We start from the raw sequence: 13,415 nt of genomic DNA on the forward strand, positions 1-13,415 counted from the left end.
ATGGCTAAACCAACATATGCATACAGGAGGAACAAGACCATCAGGAACCATTTAGTGCATACCTTTAAAGAACCAAAGAGTGGGGGACTAAGGAGTATTGCAAATAATACTCCTATTAGGGGAAACCTGCCATGTGGGTCTTGCTCACACTGTAAGAGCATCATTAAGACCGACAAACTGGAAATCAACGGTATAACTCATTGGATGAACGAACATGTTAATTGTCGCACATCTAATGTAGTGTACCTATTGCTGTGTCCTTGTAACAAATGTTACATTGGAGAAACCGGACGTGAAATGCGTCTAAGGCTCACGGAGCATCGATCCGCAATAAGAAACCAAAGAAAGAATGCTCCTTTGGTTGAACATTGGACATCTGAAAACCACAATATGGATGACATCAAGTGGTTCATCTTAGAAAAGATCAGGATTTCAGTAAGGGGAGGAGATTTAAACAAAAAACGTAAACAGAGAGAACAGTTTTATATGTCCAAATTTAAATCTTATTATCTAGGACTTAACGGTCGAGAGGAATGGGACAGAATGATTAGATAGTGCTGCAGATCTCTGCCCCACCACATCCAAGAAATACAGGATAGTAATATGAAAGTCTGTAATCATCTCCCTAATAAATATCAGGATTAACACGACCCAAATTAAGGCTGGCCCCAATGGGGAGAAATAAGCAAGTATAGGCAATGAAAATTGTATTATGTATTTAGGATGGCATTGTAGCTATAATGCAAGTATTTTCTGTAAAGACTATGCAAAAGAATCATGTTGTATTAGATATTGTTAACAAAAAGCACAATGCAGGTATACCCAATGTAACACGGTGACTGTTCTATTTTATTTTTATAACTGAATAAAGCAGACATGCAGTGTAGAAGATGTCCAATAGCAAGGTTGAACTTTATACCCATTCATTTTACAGTAACTGTTTTTTTCTTGTTGTATAGAAGAATACACAAATGATATGAAATGTAGTATATGGTGAATAGCAATAGTGAACCGTATGACATTTGTTGTGGAGTATAAATTGTTTTGACCTACGACCATAGGGTGGGATAAGGGGACACACCTCACAATAAGAAATGTGTGAAAATTGGCATGCCCTACAGGTTTATTGAAATATGTGATCATGGAACCACCAGCCGAGTAGAGGAATAACAGTTGAGCACAGAATGAGGCAGTTAATGAGCATTGCATCCTAGTAGTTCTGTGCACAAAGAGAACTATGACATAATACCAAGATGCCAGTTGCAAATCAATTAAACAGTATCTTGTGTAATTAGAGAGACTAATACTCAAATTCTGTGAAATATAGGGCTGGGGACCAATTCAGTGACCGTGTAGTTCCTTAACAATGCAGCATAGCGAACTGCAAAAATGGCGTGAATTTAATGTGAACTTGTAACCAGCAAGGTAGAAATATTAACCTGGATAAATTCGAAAATCAACAACCAGGGGGACCGGGGATCGAACCCGTGATTCTGTAGTTCGCAAACTAGACTAAAAAACTACAAAAATGGCGGCCGAAAATTATCGAAATTCGGTCTGAATAAACCGGTGTGCCCAGGAGGAAGTTTACAATATCAAAATAAGATGGGATATTGTTATAAATAAATTAGAAATAATACAAGTCACCAGCTGAAAAATCGGCAAATATGGAAAAATTCGAAAATCAGTAACCAGGGGGACCGGGGATTGAACCCGTGGTTCTGTAGTTCGCAAATAAGACTTAAAAACTACCAAAATGGCGGCCGAAAACGATCGAAAATCGGTCTGAACAAACCGGTGTGCCCAGGAGGAAGTTTACAATATTAAAAGAAAAGGGGACAGTGTTATAAACAAATCAGAAATAATAATAGTCACCAGCTTAAAATTCGGCAAACAGGAGGACCCGGGATTGAACCCATGGACCTGTAGTCCTTAAAGGATTGATGCAAAAAACTACTAAAATGGCGCCGATAGACGGCTACCTTAATTGAATGTTAAATACCAATTTGGCAGGTAATAGGCATCCAATTAAGTATGCCTAGGGGTATTTAAAGCCTGCACAAACGACTGCATTCACCAGTTGCGGTGGAAGCAGGACGTTGTGACTAGCAGGCTCGCCGATTTTTAAAGGTAAGGACCGCTTTGGTGCAAACTAGATGGATAGAAGACTTGAGTAAGCATTGGGCACTCGAATGTATGTAGAGTGAGGGAGAGAATCTTTTCTCCTATGCAGGATTCCAAGACTGAAATCCTAGGAAAGGGGGAAAGTTGTGGTACTCCTTTTCTGAAGACCTTAGTCTATCAGCTTGCATTAAGCAAGTGCTCTAGGGAGGGTCATTAAGCAAGTGCTCTAGGGAGGGGCTGCTTGTGACAATCGCTTTTAACGCTGTAGCACTGCAAAGCGAACAGGGCACGGTTTCTGTTAGTTACCTCTGATAAAGAAATATTAAAGTACACCTCAGCACTGCTTTAAAACAGCATGAGTGACAATGAGAGTAGAGGACATACTTGTAATTAGCAAATTTGGCAAAATCTGGGGAATGCGATAAGAAGATTCTTCTATGCGAGGATCTAAATAAAACCTCCTCCAATATGACTTTTAATACACAGGTTGGGAGTAAAAGTAAAAACACCCCCAAGAAAACCTACAGTGTGGCTGACAGCGCTTAAAGAAAAGAAGACAGCGTTGTCAAGATTCAGGCTGCCACAAGATATTGCAGGCTCTAACTGGTATGTACTGAACCCCTTTCTAATTTAGAAGGAGTAGGGGATAGGTAGATGTCTAAAGCCATGATCTATGGATAACTGTACACTTAAATTGAACGTCATGTTATTCCGGTACAGGTATCAGGACACCACTTGAAAAGGTGCAGGGAAGGACAGCCTGAACTTAAACATTAGGCGAAAAACCTATTGGTAGGTATATGGATGTATTTGTTGAGAATAAACACCAGTGCCATGACATCATTATTTGAAGTATATAGCATTATCTATGTACCTTACAGGCACAGCTAAACAATTGAATACAGGCGGTGCATATCGAAAGACGTACCTGCTTTAAGACACCATTGAACATGTGTCAACGTGACTTTTTAAAAGTAAGTGTTTTGCTTAACAGCATGAGAATAGGCTAATAGGCTCAAAAAGTATGGTGAAATAACTCCATGCTCTTTTTGTAGAATTCTATGACTCCACTGACTATGATGCAAGTGGTCTAAAATCACAAAAGTTGAGAAGTGATAAAGTCGTCCTGAACACCCACAGAAGGACTTCAACCCCTACACTTAAAGTAAGGGCAGACAATATGTATAAGTGACACTAACAGCATAGCCCAGAACTAGAATCAACTCTCCATAGGGAAATGGTATTAATTATATGCATTCTCTTTTTTAGAAAGAAGAACAAAACTTTGGTTTTAAATTCTCGTCCGTCCTGAGGAAGGTGCTACTATTGTAACCTATGCACCGAAACGCGTCGACAGTGGGACTTTTTAAAGCATATGAAATGTATTTGTGTAGTATTTAATTTGCAATTTTGAAAGTACATGATTTGAAGTGTGTGTGACTCTGAGATAGATACCGTAATACGGAATTGTTAGATAGCATATATAAGACTGTACCAGAGCACCCAATCAGAGTATATATTGAATGCAATTTTAAAATATGATTTTATTGAACATAAGTGTTTTCCTATGAAAAATAAATTTTGAGAGTAACAAAAAGTATATTCTAGTCTGGAGTAATAATATTTGTCCAGTGTCACAGTCAAAAATCAAAGGTTATTGATCTAAATGTGTAGGCCTCATGGTCACCAACTAAAAGAGTAATACACAGAAAGGAATCTTTTTTTGATAAATAAGTGATCTTAAACTTACACTGAAACGGCTGCATCATATACTTTCCGAGATTTAAAGTGATATTTTTTATTAGCTATGTTTTAATGTAATTTGTGGACAGCTGTTTATCAGCTGGAAATCAATATTTTAAATTGTAATATAATTTGAACAAAATTGAATGAAAATGCATATGTAATGTTTGGGGCACTAGGGAAAAAACAGGCTTCTTTTCAAAATTTCTTCATGAAAATCACAGTTGAACCACAGCATGTCTTGCACTATTCATCAAAATGTACTAACAGTCATCAGCAATGTCAGAATATCTACATTTGACTATTTTAAATAATATGAGCCAGATGACTACAATAACCATGATGATGTCACATAATGTTCTTATGCAGTATGAATCTGGAATGTTAAATGGTCAAAATGTTCTCTTTCAGTGCAAAGTTAATAGAAAGTTTCATTATGATGAAGCCTTATCAAGCAGGAATCCATGAGCTCAAATGAACCCTTTTTCAGAGATGGCCTGGGTCACTTTAGCCCATTAAAGCACCATCAGAGGTTCCAAGATCTTAAACCATGTTACAGTGTGCAGGTCCAAAGCATATAAATCTCCAGCTACAATCCATTAACAAATAAATAAGACAAATGATGGATCACAAATGGCCAGCTCCCATAGCAGGCAATGGAAACAAATCAACCGCCTCAGAAGTAAAAAAAGAAGTTAAAAAGTTATAAGCAGAATGATTTATAACAAAAGATTTAAACAGAAAGCCATAAAAAGCAAAGAAAATGCAGAAATAGTATTTAGACAATATCCTTCCAAGTGTATTAGACCAGCCATCTCCAAGGTAAGTCTGGCTTCATCGAGCGGCCTCTGGGACGCCTACAGTCATACAGCATGGAATGTTATTCTTTGGGTGTGTCGCTTTTGCAAAGTCGAAACTGAGATCTGGTGAAGGTCAGCCTCAAAAGAGCCTCCATAAAATCTTAGTAGGGGGATAATAAATGGTTCATATACATTAACAGGGGTTGAAATCCATCTCCCTATTTGGTTATTATTCCCAATTGATTCCTTCAATGTTATTTCTCTCCGGTGGTAATAAAGCCATCCGATTGTTGTGATGTGAATTTTAAATATTTATGGTGTTACTATTTAAATGGTGTTCAACATTAATTTACATATTCTTCCCATTGGCTATATATTTCGTTGTTATGCTGAACAGACACATTGGGACATATTCTCAAGAACGTGTGATAACCATCGCAAAAGTAACTTAACACAACCTTCAACATCGCAGTCCATCGCGGGAAATTTACGCCGTGTTAACCAATTATTCACAACATGACGGTACCATGCAATAGTCTCCAGATAACGCGTCAAATGGCCGCATTAAAATCAATGCCACGCCGCAAAAATGCGAAACACGAACGCAAAAAAGCTGCGATGAGGCCAATGGCGATACAAAAATCAGCGAAAACGAGCTACAGGCCTGCAATTCACACGCGCCAGGCGGGAACAATCACCATAAAAGTAGAAAAAACAACAACAAACAAATGCCAAACAACAGCGAAGCACAATGGACGTTGCCGGAGCAAGTACGGAGGAGAACCAGAACCCCACAAGCCACCCGGAGGACCAGCCTGGGACCTCGGGGTCAGGGAAGGGTAAGGAGAAGAAGAGTAGGAAGAAAAGCTTCAGTCCACAGGAAAATAGGATCCTGATAATGGAGGTGATAGAACACCATCAACTACTGTTCGTCACCTCCACTGTGTCATTGGCAACAAAAAATGGACTATGGCAGTCCATCGTGGACAAGGTGAATGCAGTCGGAGTGCTGTAGAGAACAATGGAAGAGGTCAAGAGGCGCTGAAATTATGTCAAGCGAAAAGCCGAGCTGAAACTCGCCAACAACCGGAAGGCAGCAATGCAGACTGGAGGTGGGAGTCCAGGGCCATAGGAGGAGCTGGACGAGATGGAGGAAATGGTGGCCACAGTCATCAGTGTGGAGACGGTGGCAGGAGTTGGGGGCCCGGACACTGCACAACAGGACCGGACACAACAGCAACAGGGTGAGTAATGACCAGGGACTGGGGGTACGGGGGAGATGGGCACAATGGCACACATGCACAAGTAAGCATAGCACAGCTGCGAACAAACCATGCCCCAGACCACCAACTCCCACCAAGAGACCAATGTACCCAAGTATGCAACATGTCAGCATCGTACAAGCACAGAAGTCAAAGGCACACCGCATTAAAGGGGCATCCAAATCAGAGCTGCAGGGGCGACTCTCCTAAAATGCGGCACACACACATCTCATGCAGAGCTCATCAACACTGACAACAATGCGGCTCAATCCGCATAACACCTAAAACAGAACACAGGACACAACTGGTGGCGCTTGGGTGCAGACACTGACCAATCACATTTGGCACTCCAGGCAAATGTGAGTTGATAATGCACAAGTACAAACACACACACGTCTGTTGTCGAAATGTCCACTGTCCCCCATCAAATAGGCAGCTCCTCCCACACAGCCACAATGTACCCAGTCATGCTGTCTGTATGAAAACATGTACAATGCAACAACATACATGTGGACACATTGTTAAACTGCATCTCCCCTTCACAGAGGCAGAGGGAGAATCAACACCTCCTGCAGAGCAGCCTGACCCTCTCTTCTCTGATGACAAAGAGGACCACCACAGCTTCGACTCTGACACCCTCAAACTGCTCGTGGAGAGCCTACGCAGCCCACTTCTAGGAGCTGGGCAGTCCAGCTGCTACGAGGAGACCCCACCTCCTGCACAGACCACACAGCAGGCAGCACCCCCCACAACGGCTGCCTCCCAGGACCACAACAATGAACACATGGCCTTCCAACGCCATTTAAAATCCTATGCTTAACTCATAAGCATATGTATGGAAATGGTCCAAAATACTGGTCGCATGAACTACGCTGGTATCAGCCGCCCAGAATGCTTCGATCCAGCAATGAGGCATTGCTGACCCCCCTCAGAATTCAAACTGCTAGGCAAGGGGGGGCAATCCTTTTCTTTTTTGGCACCGGCATCCTGGAACAAAATGCCCTCACACCTGCGCAGTGTTTCTGAACACAGCTGCTTCCGCAAAAAGTTGAAAACCTGGCTTTTTGAAAATTAGATCTCAGTCCTCTTTTGTCAGAGCCGTCTGCAAGCGCCATGAGACTCCTGTGATTGATGTGTGCACGATACAAATGTCCTTGACTTGACTTGACTTGACATGTGTTGGGGTGCCAGGAGAATCTGGCAGAACAGTTGCGGGTGGGCTTCGACCGCATGGCAGATAAACTAGATGCCATACGTGGGTATCTAAGTCCCATCAGGGACCACTCACCGTCCCTAACGAACACCCACAGTCCACTCCATGCTCTCCAATGGACCATGGCTGACATTGCTGGAGCCCTGACTCAGAGAATAGAACAACTGTTCAGTCAGGGTGGCTCTAGCGATGTCACACAGGAGTTGGGAAACATGTGGAGGTTAATAGAGACCATGGAGCGGGCAAATGCGGAAAGTGCAGCTGGCACGGTTGCACACCAGCGAGAGGTAGCTGGGTTCCTCAATGACCTCAGGACCATCCTCATGGCATTGCTGCCACAAGGCCTGGTGCTGATGCATGCTGCTGCGACCACTCCATCCACATCTCCGCCCCCTGAAGTGTCAGTGCCACACAGTGCGGCAGACCTTCCATCTCCGGGCATTGATGTGTCACTGCCACACAGTGCTGGAGATAGAACACCACCACCCACACGTGAGGCACATGAAACAGCAGAGGACGAAGATGCGGACGATTCTGCCCTCATGGTAAGAAGGACGCAGTAGCATGCATCTACGCCATAGGGCCGGCTTCAGCTTGGTTCTGCCCTCTTCCACTGTCCCTCGATGCACTCTGCAACACTCACCTTGGACCTCGACATGGACTGCCATATGCTATTTGATCGCCAATGACACAGCAATCAGACTGCAGATTGAACTCTTCCTCTTCCTTTGGACTTGTCATTCCCTGAAGGACTCTGGCTGGCCCTCCACGGGCCAACATCGTCATGTGGGGTTTGCATGGCCCATTACGCTCCAGATGCAACACTACACTGAATGAGCATTAAACATTCATATTCACACAGATGAAGTATGGATGAATGTAGGATCACTGGACTCTTCTTACATCCATGTGGCTCATGTCGTAGAACAGGGGTCACAGGGTGACACTTTGCTGAATGTGGTCCAGTTGGCACTGGCACAAGAACAGGGACACACGCATGAGTTACATCCTACTCCAGCCCAGTACAGAACCACGCCCAGGGCCCTGGGGTCATTTACAAACCCTTACGCTGGACTGACATACGCCAGGACAGCCCACTCCGCTTACGCTCACTGGGGGGACAGCAACGCTACATGTCCCAGGTCTGTCCTGTAGTAATCTGCTGATCACAGGTCTAGTTGTCAGCATGCCACAGCCACTCCCTCACGGCTGGTTTACACACACACCACACCCATCCAGCACACGCATCACAGGACATGTGACCCTGGCAATAAAAATGGCCGTGCGCACGTGCTCAATGCCATTTCCACTCTCTATCTGGGTGCATCAGTGTGGTGTTACTGTAGGCATGAGGGCCTCAGGCCCTGCAGCATCACATTCCCCAGGACCGGAGGTGAAATGATGGTGTCCGTAACGATACCCAATCATACAGGGTCCATGACTTTGGGGGCACAGACTTGGTGGCACCGGACACATTGCGGCCAGCACAGGCACACCGCCACGGGACGGTGACTTTGGGTGCACTGAGGTAGCGGCACCTTAAGTGCTGAGCGGGTGTGCTCCTGCGATGATGCCCCGTCCCAGCGGTCCAGACTGCTCAGGATTTGTGTGCCCTGCTGGACCGCAGTGTAGGCCAGAGCCAGCGGGCAGCGCTGGCCTAGCCGCCACGTGACGTCGCATCCCGGATCACAGAGTTAGTGGCACCTCAAGGGTTGAGCAGGTGTGCAGCCTGCGATGATGCCGGCTGCACTGGTATGTCCTCTGCCTTGGCGAAATCAAGACCCAGAATCAAATGTGAGACCTGGTGGCCTGCGGAGCGGGGCTGCATGATGTGGAGGGTGCCATGTCCGCAGGCCCCGGGCATGTGGTTTGCAGTGGCACGTGGTGAGCCCTCATTGCTACACGCCAAGGGCGGAAGGTGAGCAGTTAGGTCTGGGTGCGCAGGCGCGGGCATGCACCGCTGGGCAGCGGGAGGGGATGGGGTGCATCTGCCTGAGTGCGCAGGGGCAGTCATGCAGCGCTGGGTGGTGTGTGGGGCTGGGGTGCATCCGCCTGGGTGCGCAGGGTCGGTCAGGCGATGATGTCTTGTGTAATTGTATGTAGTTTGCCATTCATGTATCTGGACTCTGTTTCAGATGACGGATCTGTTTCAAATGTGTGACCTGGTGAACTGCACTACATACCGGCACGTGGTTGGAGACACACCGGTGGCAGCAGGTGAGCAGTGTGGCCTGGATGTGCATTGTCGGCACTCTCTCACCCTGTCCATCTCTTCTGTTGTCTGCGTCTCTCTCCCCATCTCTGTTCGTCTTTCTCTTGCTCCCCTCTCTGTCCGTCTTTCTCTCGCTCCCCCTCTCTGTCCGTCTTTCTCTCGCTTCCCCTCTCTGTCCGTCTTTCTCTCTCTCCCCTCTCTGTCCCTCTTTCTCTCTCTCTCCCTCTCTGTCTGTCTTTCTATCTCTCCCCCTCTCTGTCCGTCTTTCTCTCGCTCCCCCTCTCTGCCCGTCTTTCTCTCGCTCCCTCTCCTTCGCTCTCTCTCTCCTTTGCTCTCTCTCTGTCCTTTCATGTCCGCAAGACACACCTTCACGTCATGATTTTTGTCTTGCAGTCTGTGACCTACGGATTGTCCCGAGGGGAGCCGCCATGTGTCTTCATTTTTGTTCTGTGTTTCTTTGAATACATTTAAATTTGTTACATCGTAGGTGAATGTGTGATGCTCATTTTTGTGATGACACATGCATGTCACAAAATGTGATTGGGCGACATCAGGCAGAACATTTGGTACATGATTCCGTGTAGTTGATGTGGCTTGTCTTGGGCCGGGGGGGGGAGGGGGGAGTCCCCGGGGAGGGGGGGGGTCCTGGGGGTGGTGGCGGTGGGTGTTGTAACCCTCTTGGGTGTCCGGCCCGCATGTTCAGTGGCTCCATGGCAACTGTTGTTCTTCAGGTGTGGGTCTTGGCTGGGCTTCCTTTTGTGGTGCAGGCTGCCGTCCGACTTTACACCAGGTCAGAGCAGGTGTTAGTTTCCTGTTGCTAAAGCGCCTTATTGCCTGTTTTGAGTTCGTATCACCGATCTGGCTGTTCGTTGAGAATGTTGCGGAGTGGTGTTGTTGCGGCTTTTTGCAAGGGAACGCCTACTCTGCATCTCATTAGCGATAGTTGCCGGGGTCATCTGTGGCGATGTTTTTTGCAGCTGATATCGCGGGTGAACTCGTGTTCTGGGCTGTTAACACCAGCTTGTGAATGGGGCGATATATTTATCGCATCTTTGGCTGTGATAAAGTGCTGTTAACTCGGCGATAGCTCCTTGAGAATATGCCCCACTAAGTTTTGCCAGTATATGAATTTAAAATTACTCCATAAAAGCACGAGGGAATGGATAGTGCTCAGTTCCATGTTGGCAAGGGACTGTAGTCCAAAATGGTTCCTTCAAGTGCAAGACTACACTCAGGATGGATCATGTCTGAGGATATCAGCCGGGTTTTTCAAAAGGGTGATTGTCAGGCTTAGCAGGACAAATGATTATGTAGAAGTAGCGATGGATGGTTGCCTTCAGTGGTCATTAGAGTGTATTGATCTGCAAGTTGATCGGCAAGAGGGCGTTGAATTGTCATTTTAATGCTATGCTTTTTAGTAAGTATGAAAATTATTTCGGCGTGTGAATGCAAATGTGTTAATGATTTTGTTTCTTTCGAAATTAAAAGGCCGATTCACACATCTTTTTACTCTTGACTTTATGTTACTGCATGCTGAAAGCTCAGGTACAAGTCAGGCATATTACACAACTACTCAGAAAAATCTGTGAAAAGTGTGTCCCAACAGTTTTTAATTATGCAAATTGAGAGCCAAGCATTTAAGGTATTAGAATTGAAAGTGGCGAACTAATTTTCCTTATTTTTGTAGGTAAGAAGAATTATGAAATAACTTTACATGTTGTTTGGTTTCTGTGTGCTTGTATGATCACCTCTGTGTTCTTGTGAGTGGAAAGAGGTGTTGGCCTTCAAATTCAATTTCTTTGAAAAAAACACATTGATGTGAGGTTCTTGGTGTAATTTCTGCTGCTTTCCTGTCGATGGGGAATGTAGAAGCACAGCAAATGGGGAAAGACATTTCCATTTAAATGTCCCACCCTCTAGCTAATTAAAGGGCTGTGTTGATACAGCACTGGTAGGAGAGAATGCCACTTCATATTTTCTGCCCTCCTGACTGATTTAAGGAGCTGCGCTGAAGCAGCATTGTTTATGTGATCACTAGTGCCGCTCTGTTGGTGAGTGGTGAACCGGCGGACTGCGATGAGAAAGAGGTTCTGCCCCTTTAAGTGCCCTACCCACTAATGGCTAATTTTAGAGGCCACTGTTATGTAGCATTGTTGGTGTTTTGGTAACTGTTTTCCTGCAGCTAAGGGTAGGTGACAAAAAACAAGCAAGGGGAGAGGTCTCTGGTCATTTAAATGTGTTGCATGCCTAGCTAATTTAAATGGACTGATATCAGATAAATGAGGAAAAAAACACACACCAATAAAAAGTTAGCAATTTGGTAATTTAAGGGAATAAAGTATTATGGGCTGTCGTAATACATAAGTTCGAAAGAGCAAAATATTGGTGACTTGTGTTGATAAAGTGACATGTGATGATAAATAGTATATACAATATATTTCAAATGTGGTAAAAGTGAATAAGTAGAATAGAAAGGTACATTATTTCTTGATATGTCTTTATGGTTTTCACATATGCTACAAGATCCTATGTGAATTAATCTGTGATCAGAAGCATTGTGTAGACATATAAGGGTGCGTCGACGTTTCGACCCCGTGTACTGCGCAAAATATTCCACCGGACTGAGAGCTGACAAGACGTGCTGAACTACAGATTGCATAAATGATGCGACTGGCTTAAAACCCCAAATTTATTGAAGACATCATCCTTTTACCTAAAAAATCTTCAAGGCCTCCTCCTGATTCACCAGGACTACAACTTTGACTGAGAAAACCTTATCGCCCGCAGATATTAACCAAAATCTGCGCTTGGGCTGTATACCCATCTGCACTGTCCTGAGGAAGACCCGCCGTGACGCTTATTATATTTTGCGCAATACACAGGGTCGAAACGTCGACGCACCCTTATATGTCTACACAATGCTTCTGATCACAGATTAATTCACATAGGATCTTGTAGCATATGCAAAAAACCATAAAGACATATCAAGAAATAATGTACCTTTCTATTCTTACTTATTCACTTTTACCACATTTGAAATATATTGTATATACTATTTATCATCACATGTCACTTTATCACCACAAGTCACCAATATTCTGCTCATTTGAATTTATGTATTACGACAGCCCATAATACTTTATTCCCTTAAATTACCAAATTGCAAACTTTTTATTGGTGTGTGCTTTTTTCCTCATTTATCTGATATCTGTTAGATGTAATGAATATTTTTTGAACTGTCTAAAAGAAATTAGAAATGACAGACAGAACCATTGTATTTATATAATACGCCCACCCAGGTTCTGAGGGACACTGGGTCACCCCATTATTTTTGCTCAATAGCTAATTTAAATAGCTGCTCTGCTATGGTTCTTCAGCGGAGCATTGCTGCCACATATAAGGAGTGGTAAGCATAATTCCAAAGTGCCAACAAATTATGGGCCCCATCATGTTGTCTCAGCAGGACAAGAGTTTGAAAAGTTAAAAGTCACACAATTCCTAGGCAGTCGCGTCTTACATGACTCGCGGGTGAGGTGGGTTGGTGGGGGGGTCACGCAGGGGTTCGCGCAGAGGGGATTTAAAAAATAATATTCCATCAGGAACAGGAAGCAGGCATCCTTCCTTCCCTCTCCTAAGCCAATAACAACGCTGCAATGGCAGTGTTGTGATTGGTGGGGACTCATGCAGCCTACACAGAGAAAATGCAGAGTGTGCCTGACTGGTTTGATCGGCCCCAGAGGGCCGACCAAATAGTCAAGGCCCAAAGCATTGGGCAAGCCACTCCTCCCCGACCCGCCCGCCCCCAACCAGGCATACCATTCTGCTTTCTTGAAGCGAGAGAAGCAGAAACATAAAATGGTATTTAAAATACCATTTTATGTTTCTGCTTCTCGCACTGCGAGAAAGCAGTGGGGCGGCGCTCTTCCGCCCTAATGGAGGAGCCACCCCTGTTCCTGGGTCTGTGTTCCTCTGATGTGGCATGAAGTCTCTGGAGGTGGAAGCCTCAGCAAAGGCCAGAATAAGCTGACTCTAATCTGCTTTAAGTGTGAACAAAGGCTGGT

The 13,415-nt window shown here is 44.7% G+C and overlaps 1 protein-coding gene and 1 long non-coding RNA gene across 2 annotated transcripts in view; one reads left to right on the plus strand and one right to left on the minus strand.

Moving 5' to 3' along the window:
• Positions 1-13,415, minus strand: part of BMPER (BMP binding endothelial regulator) — a 448,094-nt gene that overhangs the window by 329,207 nt on the left and 105,472 nt on the right. The gene's annotated exons all lie outside the window — the stretch shown is intronic.
• Positions 1,896-3,704, plus strand: LOC146823204 (uncharacterized). The gene is made up of 3 exons (XR_014961889.1): positions 1,896-3,098; positions 3,180-3,289; positions 3,394-3,704. It is a non-coding gene; the product is annotated as an uncharacterized LOC146823204 (long non-coding RNA).

The sequence above is a fragment of the Triturus cristatus genome, chromosome 5_2 (assembly GCF_964204655.1).
Source record: "Triturus cristatus chromosome 5_2, aTriCri1.1, whole genome shotgun sequence".
Lineage (NCBI taxonomy): Eukaryota > Metazoa > Chordata > Amphibia > Caudata > Salamandridae > Triturus > Triturus cristatus.